Below are 15,532 nucleotides of genomic sequence, written 5' to 3' on the forward strand. Positions count from 1 at the left end.
TTTCCATTCCACCTCCTCCTAAATCAAATAGGGATTTTCATGCTAGTGATGGCATAATCGTTGCCTCAAGCACGTAAACCGAAAAGGCTTCATCTGGTAAAGCTCTTGCAGTTTCTAGTCAAAATGCAAATGAAAACGTTCTTGCCTTAGAGATTAATGCCATGTCATCTGACAAGGGCAAGAATCCAAAGCAACCAGGGGGAAAGAAGAAAGGGAAAAATAATAAGAAGAAACATGAGAATTCAACTCTTGAGAAATATTTTGACAACCCTACTCGGCCAAAGAAATCTCATCATTTTCCATGTTACATATGTAACTAGGAGCATTGGATGAAATATTGCCCACATTGAGCTGAGGTTGCGAAATTTTTAAATACTTCAAGTACCTCAGCAGTGTTGATTGATCCATTTCCGAACCCAGAAACTAGCATAGTTGTTATCGATCATGCTTCCACATCCCAGGTGCTTATGCTATCCATCTCAAAATAGAAAAATTATGCCTTGATATCGACAAGAAATAAAGATTATGGGAATCCATCATCATCAAACAACCAGGCTACAGATCAATCTAGTGGTTTGATAACAACTTCACCAGAAGTTGTTCCACCCATTATTCTTGAATTAACTATAAATCCACCAAAGGAAGTAGTACATAAATCAACATTTAATCCTCATGCTTGAGCAACACAAAATTATAATATAGTGGAGGATCTAGCTCAATCACCATCCACTATGTCGACACTTGAAGTGTTGTAGAATTTCCCCTCCCAAAAGCAGGGTTTATTATCAGAAATAGGTCGGATTGATCCAGCGGATTCCATTCTTGTGGCCTTTAATCATAAAGGGTATATGCCTTAGTTTCTGGCCCAACTCACTTTCCTTATACATGTAAAGCACTCAATAAAACTGTTCATCAAAAACTCATTAACGAAGGGGCATCTACCTGTATTGTGTTAATGAGTTGCTGGAAAAGTCTTGGTTCACCACCCTTGTTGTGATCATCGACGACATTAAAAGTGTTCGATGGAAGAACATACACTCCGTATGGGATTTTAAGTAACTTACAAGTTGAACTGGGGGGTAAGACAGTAGAGATTGAAGTTGAGGTCATCGATGGAAATCTTGATTACAATATCTTATTGGGAAGACCCTGGATCTATGCTATGGCGCTCATTGTGTCAACATATTTTAGAAAGATTGCATTTCCCTTCCAAGGTGGAATCATAATCGTTGACCAACTAACCTTTTTCCAAATAGTTCAGAAGCTACTGGAAGCATTCCATTGATCCATGGAAGTTCTCAATCACTTCAAAATGTCAGAGTAGGTCTCCTAAAATACCCTTCCTTAATGGGTAATTTTGCCCTCCCGCCTCCAATTGGATTTGCGGAGGTGGCCGCAATGGAAACCTGTCATATGATCTCTTCAACATCATCTAATATTAAGAACTCTGACCTTTTTAATAGTGTGGGTCACTACAAGGTGTTGCCCCCAAGCCCCATAGAATCTTTGTAGTAATCAATTTTTGGGGCCTGGGTGGCAAACTCAAATCAGCACTGAATGAGTGCTTAGATAGATAGGTCTTTAGAGTATGGTACCTCTTCCAATCCTTAGTCTCGTATACATTCTATAGGAAAAGAAATTAGCCACTCAATGATGATAGGAGGATGCCATGGGAAGATTACCACCATTTTTCCCACCTTCAAGATAACAATGAAGATTATTCAAGTGACCTTAATCATACTTCAGTTTTTGATTTTTTATTAAATACTGTAAATACAGTGGATTCTGACCTAAATCTATCCAATATTGAAGAAACTATCACCATTAATATCTTGACCAAACCTAATGTTGTAGAGAATATCCATGTTGGCAAATCATGTTCTCTATTAGAACTGGAAATTTACTTCACTCTCTTTCGCGAATTCAGAGATGTCTTTGTGTGGTCGTATGAAGAAATTCCAAGCATTGACTTGAGAATCATTGAAAATGAAATCAATATGTATCCAGATGTCAAACCAGTATGACATAGGGTTCTACATGTCCATCCGAAGAAAGCCATTGCCAGTAAAGCAGAAGTTGAAAAACTTTTTCATGCTAGTTTCATTTACCCTATTCTTCTCACTGATTGGGTATCGATTATTGTTCCTGTATTGAAAAGACAAGGAACGATTAGAGTGTGCATCGATTATAGGGATTTAAATCAAGTGTGTCCAAAGGACAACTATCCTACACCCTTCATCGACTAGATAATTGGTGAATGTGCCAGATGCAAAATCTTTTCATTCATGGATGGATTCTCCGGATACAATCAGATCAATATCCACCCATAGGACCAGTCGAAGATTGCATTTATATGTCCGTGGGGCACATTCACATATCGTAAATTACCTTTCAATTTGAAGAACACAGGAGCAACTTTTCAGAGGGCAATGAATTATGCCTTCCATGACATCAAGAACATCATTCAACCGTATCTTGACGATCTATCGGCTCATTCGTGAAAGTGGACTGATCATCTGAAACATTTGAGAGCCATATTTCTATGTTGCTGAGACTACAAGATATGACTCAATCTGCACAAGTGTGTGTTTTGTGTTGGTTCTGATTGATTATCTGATTTTGTAGTTTCTAAGGATGGAATTCAACTTGACCCGTTTAAGGTTTAGGCAATCCCTGACATGCCTCCACCTTCAAATCTACTTCAGATTCAGAGACTACAAGGGAAAGCTAACTTTCTTAGGAGGTTCATTCCACACTATGTTGAACTCGCTAAAGGTTATACACGTCTTTTCAGCAAGGAATACCCTTCCACAGGGATCAGGTCACACAAGCTTCCTTTGATGCTTTAAAAGATTCTGTTATGAAACCAGCTCAAGAAAAGATAGAAAAGATAGATCGATGCCTTAGAATTCATCCTCTTCGAGGGGGCAACCTCCTTTACAATACATAAATGAAAAATTATTGGATGATACAAATGAAAATACCTCCTTTATATATATAGGAGTCTAAGGGGTCATACCATAATCAGAGCCGACATAACAATAATAATGTAAGGGCACAATAATAACAATAGTGGGGTTCTATGGGGCACAATAGTAATAATATGGGCACTACATGGGTACATCAATATAATGAGTGGGTTGTACTAATAACAATAAGGGGTTACACTAGTAGTATAGGGGCCTAACAGATTCCCTGATAAAAGCATCATTAATGTACGCTCCTGACTATCAAAAAGACTTTAACCTATATCTCTTCGCTGTAGATACAACCATCGCCATGGTTTTAGTGCAAGAAGTTAATGGAACAAAACATCTTGTATATTATTTAGGTTGCAACCTTAGTGATACAAAAAGAAATTACTCTTATGTTGAAAAGTTGGCTTTAGCAGCTATTCAAGTAGTACAGAGATTTCGACACTATGTTCTCTTTCGCAAGACTAACATTGTGTCAAATTGCAACCCTATGACCCACATTTTGTCGCGTCAATTACTGGGGGAGGAATATTCCAAATGGATAGCCATTTTTCAAGAGTTTGATATGGAATTCACCAAGTCAAAATCAAAGAAATATCTCATCTTTGCGGAGTTACTTTGTGACCTTCCATCATCATCTAACGATTTGACATCCGAAGCATCAATCATGGATGAGACTATGTTTCTGATATCGTTAAGCGATCCGTGCCATGGAGATATACTAGTCTATCTCCAAACCCAAACATTTAGGCCTAACACCTCTCACTGTGAACAATGGCGTACTCGATACCAAGCCAAGGATTACCTAATCATTGGTGATATGCTTTACTGTCGTGGTGCTAATACAGCTCTACGAAGGTGCCTCATGCATGAGGAGGCCGAAAGAGTTTTGAATGATTGTGATTTAGGTGCTTGCAGGGGCATCTATCTGGTTACATTACCACACAAAAGATCTTACGAGCTAGTTACTTCTGGCCCACTATATTCAAATATTGCTAATTGCAGTTAGAAGTTGCCATGCTTGTGAAATGTTTGATCGCAAAATCAGATTACCACCTGCACCATTACATCCAGTAGTTACTATTGGGCCATTTGCTAAATGGGGCATTTATTTCATGACATGTAACCCCACCTCAGCCGGGGGGCATGGGTATATCATAGTCACTGTTGACTATTTTAAAAAGTAAAATCTCCACCGAGCATAGTTCCCCCATGGTTTAAGCTCATTAAAAAACAAACCTACCACGGAGCATAGTTCCCCCATGGTTTAAGCTCGTTAAAAAATAAACCCACCACCGAGCATAGTTCCACCATGGTTTAAGCTCATTAAAAAATAAACCTACCACCAAGTATAGCTCCCCCATGGTTCAAGCTCGTTAAAAAATGAATCCACCTAGAGTAATTAACCTTTGTGATTGCCATGATGTCAGCCTTTTGAGCCTTGGTTGTGTACCTCCCATCACCTCCATTATTTTGACCAATCATATGCTTCCACTTGGTTGTTTACCCTTTTTTAGGAACAATTGCAATGAGTGCTCTTGTTAGCCAGCCTCTTCATAGAATTCACCATGTTTTGAGAAGTTCCAAGATTACCCGAAACCAGTTGCTACCCTAGACACCACTCGTTCCTCAAAACGAGTCTCCTTTAAACTCTTTTTAGACTCATTAAATATGAAAAGATTATCGAGCAATTGGCTTCTCCAGCTTTTTAAAGTGATTGGAAGTGCCATCCCTCTTGTACATTTTAATATTTTTCGAACCCAATGGATTATCTCATGAAAAAGTTCGAGCGCTTGTCTCTTTCAGCTCGTTAAAGTGATAATAGAAGTTATCCCTTTCATATTATTTTATCCTTTTTCGGACTTAAGGGATTATTCTACGAAAAAGAACTACTGGAGCTTCCTTTTCATCCCTTTTCTCTCTAAACATGAAAAGGACCGAGTTATCTTTATCGTTAAACTCTTTAAAACAATAGCGACAAACTTGTCCACCTAGATAAGAACAAGTTTCACTGTCGCTAGACTTGTTAAAACATAGCAACAGGTTTTCCTGAAGGGAAAATTATAGAACAAGCATATGTTATCCTCCTCAAGCTTGCCAAAAATAAAGAGGTACTGATCAGCAATGACTGGGGAAAAAGGGAAGAAAACTTGAAGAAATTTATGGTAGAAGGTCGCTCTTGAACATGACACTTTCACTCCATCACCATTACTGAGTCGGGTTGGGTTATTTCGTTCACTGGTTATCTAACCATTGGTCTTCCAAACCATCCATTTTTTGGGGTTAACACTACCAATCCATCTCAGTGTCACCTACATGTTCAAGAGAAGTCGTTCAATTGAGAAACCATAAACCTAGTTATTGCCTCGTCCACTGCAATACCTTCAACCTTCATTTTTCATGACCGCCATTCTTGAACCTTGTGTCATCAAACCGTTTTCACCTCCAAAAATCATTTTCTTCATTTTGTGTCATAGATGTGGGATACATTAAGGCCCTCCTACGATGGGTCACTTCTTGTCGACATCAACACATAATCCAAGAAGTTGACATAGAAGCAATCCTTTCAGTACTTTCAAGCTTGCATGCCTCAATGGCAAGTTTCTCACTTCTAGCAACAGGTTGACATCAGTGGCCTTCGACCGAAATATTTCACGTGGTGTTCAACATTGGATCATATATTCACACCACGTGAATTGTACTATAGTACCTTGAGGGTCATCATCATTATCGATGATTCCTCTCGCATTTGTTAACAACTCACATTATTGGTTAGTAATCAGGTGATGATGTTCCATGTTCGACTTCAGAACATGTTTTCACATGGATCAACTTGTACATCAAGTGAATATTGAATGAGTTTTGAAGACCTTAGATCTATTTTCATCCATCCGGGGTGTGACATATTCAGGGATATAAATACATCAAATGTACACATAAGCTGCACATATGGCCATCCAGACCAAGAATGATGACCCTACAACTGAAGAATCACCAATCTGCATATCTAGACAAATATCTATTCTATGTACATGAAATGAATTTATAAAAGTTGAGCATGGGAATGGCTACATCAGCTAGATCATGAAAATTATATTATGATGATGTATTGTAATGTATCTTATACAGGTCACCTTCCAGTTCGAAACCTCGGATCGTCACGATAAAGCATTTCACCCGACATCAAGATTTACAACTTCATGCTTTAGGGGGCAACTATTATAGACATATTTGGGCACTTCAACCCCAATCTTATATGTCGATAAACTAGGGCTCTTCAACCCCTAAAAGTGTTGTTTCATACCCTAAAATATCATGGTCATTTGAGTACATCATTCCCGAAAAGTTCCACCTAAAAAAGCATCCATAATTGGCCTAAACTAGAGCATACTGACTGCTTCATTGTCAAGGTGTGATACATACTGACTCTACACTAGCTAGGTGCAATGCATATTGATAAGGCCTTTTGTAGGGTGTGATGAGTGAGGATGGAAAAATGTCTGAGACAGTTTTCTAAATGGATGCTCAAGGATTCTTCTAAAAACTTCTCATATGACACTTGTCTCTATAAATTTGCCCAGGGGTGAGTAAGAGATCCAAGAAATCTCCAAGTGGAACCAAATGCAACAAGGGGAATGACACTATTCAAAACACTAGAGATGACTCACACCCTTGCACACATCTATAAATGGATCCCTTATCTAAGAGATTCAAGGGGATGGAATATTGTGAATTGCAAGGAAGTGTTGATAGTTTGTGTTTGAGATAAGAGCATTGTATTGTTGGTGTGATCTTTCTCTTTCATGAGGTGAAGAGGGTTTGATGTTGGGAGGATGATTCTAGCTCATACAATTGGGTTGCAATTCTCTATTCTATTTAATAAAGTTCTTCAACTTTTCTTCCATATAATTGTGCACTTGTGAATGTTATTATTTGTGAATGCCAATGTATGTTCATTATACATATGATTATGTAGTGTTTATGTTACAATAGATCAAGATGATTTGATGGTTCTTTGCTACTTTGTTTCTACAGGTACTCTTCAAGCGGGATAAGTACAGAGAGGAGTTGCGAACTCTGTCAAGGGGGAGAAAGATCGAGCAAAGGATTAAGAAAAAGTTCCAGGTTGGTCCTCTCATCCTTCTCTTATCTATTGTGCATAGAAGAAATCGTTGAATTACTTTGAATTGTTGTTTCTAGGGTAGCTACCAAACCTAGAGGGTTAGTCAATAAAAAAGACACTAGTTTTCCCAAAAGCACTTGTGCACCATTAAACCCTTCACCGCAGTAGAAATAATTGTGTTTACTTGGCTTGGAATGTGTGTCAGTCAATGAAGAGCTTGGTATATGCTACATGTTCCAATCAAGTAAGTGTGTAAACCAAGACAAACAAAAAACTAAACAATACTTCTAGAGGCCTTAGAATTTCTTTTCATGAATAATATCCATTCAGAGAGCTAGAGTTCTACCATTGTGTCACCAAATGTTGTAGCAGCTACAACCACCCTCCAAATTTTTTCCTTGACTTTGTTTTAGAGCCTCCCTACCAACCATTCTTAGTAGCATGTCTTGCATGGTCAAGTACATAAGCTTCATTGGTTTTTCATCAACTTTCCAACATGTGCATGATTATTTGCTTCACTCCACTCACAGGCTACCTCTCTAGACTTGGTCTAGCTACTCGTTGAGAAACTCCCTTAGAAAATTCCGTAATTCTTGAGGGGAACTAGCCTTCCTTCCAGAAATTGCGTAAATATGACTAGCAACCTACTGAGCTCCAAAATTGTGCAATTCTATCAAACAACCTTCCTCTAGAAAATTGCACAATTTTTGCCCAACAGTGTAGCTCAGCCCAGAAATTGTGTAGATCTAGGAAGTAGTCAATTTCTTTCCCAGAAATTATGCAATCCATTTAGACAACCAACCTAGCTTCCTCCCAAAAATGGTGCAAAAATGCCTCTTAGTCAAGCATGTTATTGCATGTGCCTTAAGTTTGACCAGTTCCACCTAGGATCAAGAAACCTTGACTTAAATGCATGGGCTACTTTTTCCTAAAATAGAAAAAATCAACATGCAAAAAGCATCACTAGATCTTAGGAATCTATTTTTTGCAGGTGATGGTTACATGCAAAGATCATTTTAGAAGCTTTCCTCGAAGTGTCACTTATTCCTAGATTTGTGGAAAGTGTGTCATGAGCCTCATACTTATTTATTCGATGATTCAGAGCTAATTATTCACATCAATCTTGGAGCTCTGACATCCCATAATACATCCAGGAGTCTTCATCACATCTAGCTTAGTTATTTCCGAATAAGTCCTCTTTACTTGTCTTTTGTAGCATTTCTATCGCTTTTTCTGTTTTGGCTTGTGTGAGTGTTGTCTGCTTGATTTGTGTGAATGCTTATTGTCATTTGTAGGCATGTTAGCTTGTACAAGCACCGTTTTAGCTTTCATTAGCATCTCACTGTTGTCGCATGCATGATGTTGTTTTGTGTGAACGTTCGCCGATTCAGCAACTCATTTCACACACATGCATGTTGTTCCATTTATAAATCTTGCATTCATTTTTTTCATGCATCATCATTCACTCCTTCTTACACTCATTATCTCCATACATTCACATCTTCATTTGCTTTCAATTTCCTGTCTGCGGGTCTGGGTAACCTTGGCTTGGAATCTGCCTTGCTCAGACAACATTGTGCAATTATGAGAGGGAAGGCTCTACCTTCCTCCCAAAAAATGTGAAAATATGGCTGGTTAGTACCCTCCAATATTTCTTTGTGCAATTTTGAGAGGTAGTGACTACATGCTGAGAAAATTGTGTAATGAGGTCCCTGGGCCTGCATCACTTGCTAGCTGAAATTGCACATTGTGAAATCTTAGCACCCAACAGGCCACTTTGGATTGTGCATTACACAATTCCATCAGTCAACCAACCTCCTGACAGTCCGGACTACCTTTTACATAGTTCCGATAGTCAGTCTCCTGGCCTCTCAATGAAAATTGCACAATCCTTGCTAGTAATTCTCCAGGTATGTTACATGTCATCCCTCAAGTTTGCTTTGGTTTTAACTGATAGATTTCTTGCCATGCATGTCACCATGTCTCCAGATATAGAAGGTGTTTGTCCATCTCTCAGTAGTTCAGGATCAATGGCCTCCAAGAGAGCAGGGTCCAAGGACACCAACTAAATAGCATCTGGAGCAGCAGTTGAGTGAGTGTCTATGAGTTTGCTGATATATGAAAACACCAAGCTGATTGTGGATAAAGATATCAAGATGAAATGGCAAGAGGTCAATGATGCATTCTCAGGCTTATTTGGTGAAGATATTAAATACTGCCAAGTCTATGTGAACATTCACAAGTTTGACTTATGCCAAATTTCATACGGGTATCCTGTGTTCCCATGTGTGGACATGACACATTGGATGACGTCACACACTGACCGTGAGACAATGACATTAAGCAGTGTCAGCGGGATAGAGATTGCTACCTTCAGGGCACAAGACTATCAACAGATGTACCACCTTCTGAAGCCAGTGATCACCATGGAGACACCCTTCACCATACCCAACAACGATACCAACTCCAGGGATATCTTGAAGAAATGAGTGAAATAGCCAACCAAATTCAGGATGAAACCCAAACAGATTTACAAGACAAAGATACTTTGGAATTCATATCAGTACTTGGTCATCCTTTCATGTCACTTGTATTGCCAAGAGAGAAAAAATACCTTCCTGCAGAGTTGGGTGATCGCATTGGACCAACTAGCTAGTGAAGACAAAGCATGCAACTAGTCTGACATGTTGGGTCACAGAAGGAACAGGTAACAAGATCTCGAAAACTGCCCAAAGGTCAGTAAGAAGAAATCTACATGTCCGATTACATCTTGGATGCAATCTGTGCTTGTCAGTAGTTCTTGAGCTTGAAGTGGGAATGGACATCAGTGGAAACCTTAGTGAACACTTATTGTAAAAAAAATTCTGCATGTAGCTTCCGAGGAATCATCACACAACTGTCAGATCATTTTTCCACCAAGGTGTACAAGATAATATTTGAGCAAGATCCACCTTGCATGTCGAAGGCAAAAATGGAGGCACTAATTGAAATAGCAAATTGGTATGCCTCACCTCTTGGCACCTTCATATAGATGTACAACATGGAGAGGCCTCTACATGTTTTGCTGATGTTTGCCATGGAAAAGCTCGTCATGCAAGAAGTATCGTACCAAATCTCGATAGGAATGTCTGCTGGGCTGCATTGGAAGAAGAAGGTACCTTGGCCCACTCTTCCATTATAGATTGGGTTGTACTAGATAAAAAATATCAAGCATGCAGGTGCCGAAACAGAAGAGTTAAAGGAATATCCTTTCGGCATGAGGAGCTATAATCTGTATGATCCACTTTGTTTGGTGAAGGATCACTGTGCGAGAGTACAGTTTCCATGGATCCATGGGGCATGTCATTGGGTAGAGGAAGAACCATGGATATATTATTATAGTTTCTCTAGGCTCAATGACCTAGATGACATCGCTATGGAATGGTTAGCGAAGAAACACCCAGGAGAGCACCGGAAACAACAAAAACTAAGGGAAACATATGGTGCACGAAAAAGGAAAGGCAAACATTGTCAACATCATAGAGGTAGAGCAAAGCAACAAGTTTAGAGCAGACCCACTTGTGTAGAAAGTAGCTTTGAAAATAGAGGTGAAGAGGCAACAATGTGACAGGAGGACCGCGAAAAGGCAGAGAGAAAAATAGAGGATGGAGTAAATAGCGAAGGAGTTGCATGAGTTGAAGGAGAAAATCTGGAAGGAATAGGAGCTGTGCGGATATAAGAAGGAAGCACAACAAGGACAGGTACAATAGGGGCGCATCATGTAAAAACAGGTGAAATAGTGCTCATAGAGGTAGTAGACTCATCTGAGAAGTTGGCACAAAGCAAACAGGGTCAATAGTCGCTGGAGAAGGATTTTGCTCAAGAGATTGAATGAGCACTTGAGTATATGGATATGGAGATGGAGCAATCAGAGTTAGAGAAAGACATTGACCTCATGCCTTACCACCAATAGGTCAACCTACCAGTTTCACTAGATTTGGAAGCAGAGAAATTCCCAAGTGACCAAGGAGATACTGAGATCCTTGGAGACAATCTAGAAGAAGAGATGCACAACATAACATTTGATCTGTTGCAACATAGGGTAGTGTAATCATGTAGAGTTTCTACTCCGGATGACCACACATCTCTTGCGAAGTTTGAGGAATGAGTGATCATATCTGATGTGCACAAGCATCCAACAAAATTGTCTGATGCTACCAAAGCATATGTCGAAGCCACTAGCTCGAGTGTTCACGTTTTAATACCAAAGAACTAGTGAATGGATAAGGAGTTATAGATGGCAAAGCAGGGAGGAGAATTGGTTACATCATCCACCTGAGAAGAGTTGAAGAAAGAGATATTGGATGAAGTATTGTCCCTTGAGACAATCATGTAGGCATTTTATTCCAGATTTGGTACCGTGCATAAGAAATTTGCCCATCTCAACAGTTGGCGACAATGGTGTGCTAGGAGAGCATGTATCTTGTCAAACATGCATACTACTATTGACCACATGAAAACATGGACAGTGAGATACAAGGGAGCCCCATTGCACTTGCCCAAGATGATGAAGCCCAGAGCGGTTGAGATGAAGGAATGTATCCGAAGTTAGATCCAGAACTATGAAGAAATCCCGTAACTCATCACTAGTATGCAGGCTTCCCATGTATGGGTATTCAGAAGCATGGATTTTTTTTTGCGTGCATATATGATCCCATCTATTGGGACACTCACCGAGAAAAAGAGAAAGGCACAAGTTCGACTAGAGCTTCACTAGTACTTTGATGAGTTGATGCACATACCCACCAGTGTAGACTCGGAAATCAGTGTAGACACCATGCATCAGTATGTCGCTGGTCCATCCACACTCAAGACAATGATGCACATGTTATTAGATGAGTTGTACATAGGAGCCAGAGCAGTGTACCCGAATGCAATAGAGGCAAAAGTTTGTTTCCATAAATATGTCACCACAGAATACACATACACCATCGTGGACTACCGAGCTTGGCATTAGTTCGCCATCATTGACCGTCATGAGGATGTCGAAGAGTTGGTTTTCCCACAGTTGTCTAAGTCATAGTGATGTCTTGCATGGCTTGCTTAAGGCTATTTTGTCTCACATTGGTAAATGTGTAAATTATATGTAATGTATTGTCATGTGGAAGTTCAAGTGTCAATAATTGAATGTAATAGTCATAGAGTAGTTGAAGATTCATGAGGGTAGATGAACAGTCACAAAGGGGAATGTCAGTGGTCACCCCACCCTTTGCTATATATAGTCCCTCATAACTCATTGTAGAGGCTTTTGGTCAGCCAAGCTTCTGACAGGATTATCTTAGAGAAATCTTGGAGAGTATTATAACGAGGCTTGGCTTCTCCATAGTTCAGAGCTAGTACATCTCTTTGGAGGAGTAGGCAGCAACGAGTGTAACATTCTACTATCGGGACTAGTGTTCAGTCATTGTTGTACTGTATGATTGGAACTTTCACTTCTTAATATAAAAAAAGAAACATGTTTCATACATATGTTGTTATTGTATTTCAGCTATCTTGTTTACTCTAATGATATATGTATTTTATTAATTACTCATGTGTGTATAGACTCTTTCTGTATATGTATGTATGAATCTTACTGAAATTTGTTGTTGGTTTAACCATCACTTTAGATTTTTAGCTTACTTTCTTTCTAGTTTTTGATGCATTTTCGCTCGTGTGTTCCCTTCTTAGCTGTGTGCTCTCACAGGTTTCCAAGCGGCACACTTACCTCACTTTCTGTGTGTTATAACTATTAGTGTCAGTCAATTTTTCCTATCACCAGTGATAAAATATGATTTTATCAAGTTTTATTACGGGTCTCAAAGTTAAATTTTATCATGTCACTAGGCTTTCAAAATAAAATTTGGTCACTGGTTAATGTGTCTAGGGTTATTTCTACTCTCTCAAGAACTTCACATGTCGGTCACTTTCATCACTCAGCTAAGTGTATCATAATTAAGAGACTATCATCCTCATGTCATTCATCACCATAATCATTTCATTTAGTTCAGTGTCTCCACTATGTCATTAGGATTTCAAGGTCACTAAAACTTTCATTTCATACATAAAATCCGGCAAAGGAGGAGTGGTAATAAGAAAGTCTCTTCATTGATTTTTCATTTCAAATGTAATTTTATGTTTTTATATGTAATAATTACTTCAAAGTTCTAAAGGCTACAATTCATAGTTCCAAAAATATCGAATGTTTCAAGAAATAAAATAAAGTTACAAAGGCTTTATAAAGTGTCAACTTTCAAAATTCGAGTTTAAAAGGGTAATATGAGTTTTTCTTAACTAATTTTCACTCTTTAAAATCTCAATATATCTTATTCATCATCTTTCAAACTCAAAAAGGAGAAAAAATTGTCAAAATCAAGGGTTTTGTTGCATTTTTGGAGAAGTGGGACCCTTTAGAGAAGGTGCGACCTTTCCTGCAACCCTTCCGAGGAGGTGCCACCTTACTGAGCACTACTACTCTTTGTGCGATTTTTTTGGTAGTGCGACCCACAATGCGATTCTTATGGGAAATTCCCAGTTTTTGGATTTATTCTTGGTTTCAAGATGATTTTTGATTTCTTCTAGCTTCCAAATATTATTCATCGACTTCTAAGCCTCAGTAAGTGATCATCTACACCATCATTTGAAAGAATTTCATCAAGATAAATTGGTTTCTTCTCAGGGTTTTCTCTAGCAAAGATTTTGGTGAATGAAACCTATCTTCTACTGATTTACCACTATCATCTATCATCCATGAAACCCTAACCTAAGATATCCTATCATTTCACAACTCATTCTCCATTGTTTCATCAAACCTTAGCCTTCCAATACATTTTCACCTTTGAGAAAACTCCCACATCATTTTTATCAACATCATCTGGCTAGGGTATTATCCTTCAACAAATTTAATGGAGAGTAAATGAGAGAGTGAAAATAAGGTGCACAATGGAGGACATCATTCAAGGTTTGAGCGATCCAACCTGAGATAAATCCATGCTTCTCCATTTGTCCAAAAAAGTTTCATAAATGTTGGTTGTATGAAGTTTTGTGAGAAGGTTGCAAAGGTTGGTATTTATGTCCCTTTGACAAGACTTTTGCACAAAATTTCAACATATAAAAGATTGGCATAGCAAGTATACAGTTCAGTGTTTCAACAGATATTATTTCTTCAACCACAGGTATTCCAAATCACGGTGACACTTGTTCAAAGGCATGGAATTACACCTTAATGATTATAAGATGTTCCCAGAACCTAATTTCAAAGAGACTTCTGAACATATTTTTCATTTTATACAGTTTCTTAACAAGTATTCCCCTTTAATGAAGCTTATTATGAAATATTTTACATGTGAAGGCAAATTCTCTAGATTATACAAGTATCATGTTAGGTTACTTATGCATTTCATCTCTATAAGAACACTTAATTTGTGCAATTTTATGTCTAGGAGTTTGGTGAAGATGAATGAAAGAATTCATAGCAGGGGACAACCCCATATCACTAATTTGTTTCACCATAACCTGTTCAATATTGTGGTTATGAATCAACTTTCAGTCAAGAAAATCACCTAGGAAACCTTTTTGGATAAACTAAAAATTGTTCCTGGTATTAGCCCCATTGTTTCTCCTAGCAAAACAACACCATTAGGGTCAAAGGCACCAAGACCTAAGGCAATCAATACATATCACATAGGGAACAGGCTTGTGTTTGGTCCATAGATTATGGAAGGGGCCAAGCCTTCTACATCAGCACAATAGGGATCATATTTGTAGGATGAGGAGATCATCCATCACGACATACACATAGTGGAATTGGAGTCCCAAGATGATAATAAAACTCTACAACTATTTATCAAAGAGAAGGATTGTCAGATCATAGAGCTCATGGACAATTTGGTAAGGGCCAAATTCATCATTTCCTTCCTTGAGCAACAAAACGAGTAGTTGAAGGAAAAACAATTGCTTTTAGAGAAGGAATTATTTAAATATAGTATGAAAGAGGTCAAAGGTAAAGGAGTCCTAGAGCATGATGAATAAGAAAAAAAAGTTGGAAGGAATACGCTTGGGAAAATGGCTCCCAAAAGGGTATTGGTGAAAGAAAGAGACCAAAACCTACTAAATGCGGATTTGAGTATTGAAGATAGAATTGCTATGGAAATCAACAAAGACATGGAATATTGGCTAGGAAAAGTCAATGGCCATATATAGAAGCTTCTTGACATGGCTAACGAGGAAAATCCGATGTTGAGGCACATGGCCCACCACTATCAAATAAGGAATCAGATTGTACAAATCAAAATCAAGAAATTGAAAACAAGACAAAAAGAGGTCCAAGACAAGAAAAGGGAGTCAACAAAAAGGGCCAAAAGAATAAATTTGGTGGATAAAACATCCTTGGATTTTTAGCCTATCATCCATAGCA

The sequence above is a fragment of the Pinus tabuliformis genome, chromosome 1_2 (genome assembly GCF_031772625.1).
Source record: "Pinus tabuliformis cultivar Carrire ecotype Pingquan chromosome 1_2, CPIR1, whole genome shotgun sequence".
NCBI lineage: Eukaryota > Viridiplantae > Streptophyta > Pinopsida > Pinales > Pinaceae > Pinus > Pinus tabuliformis.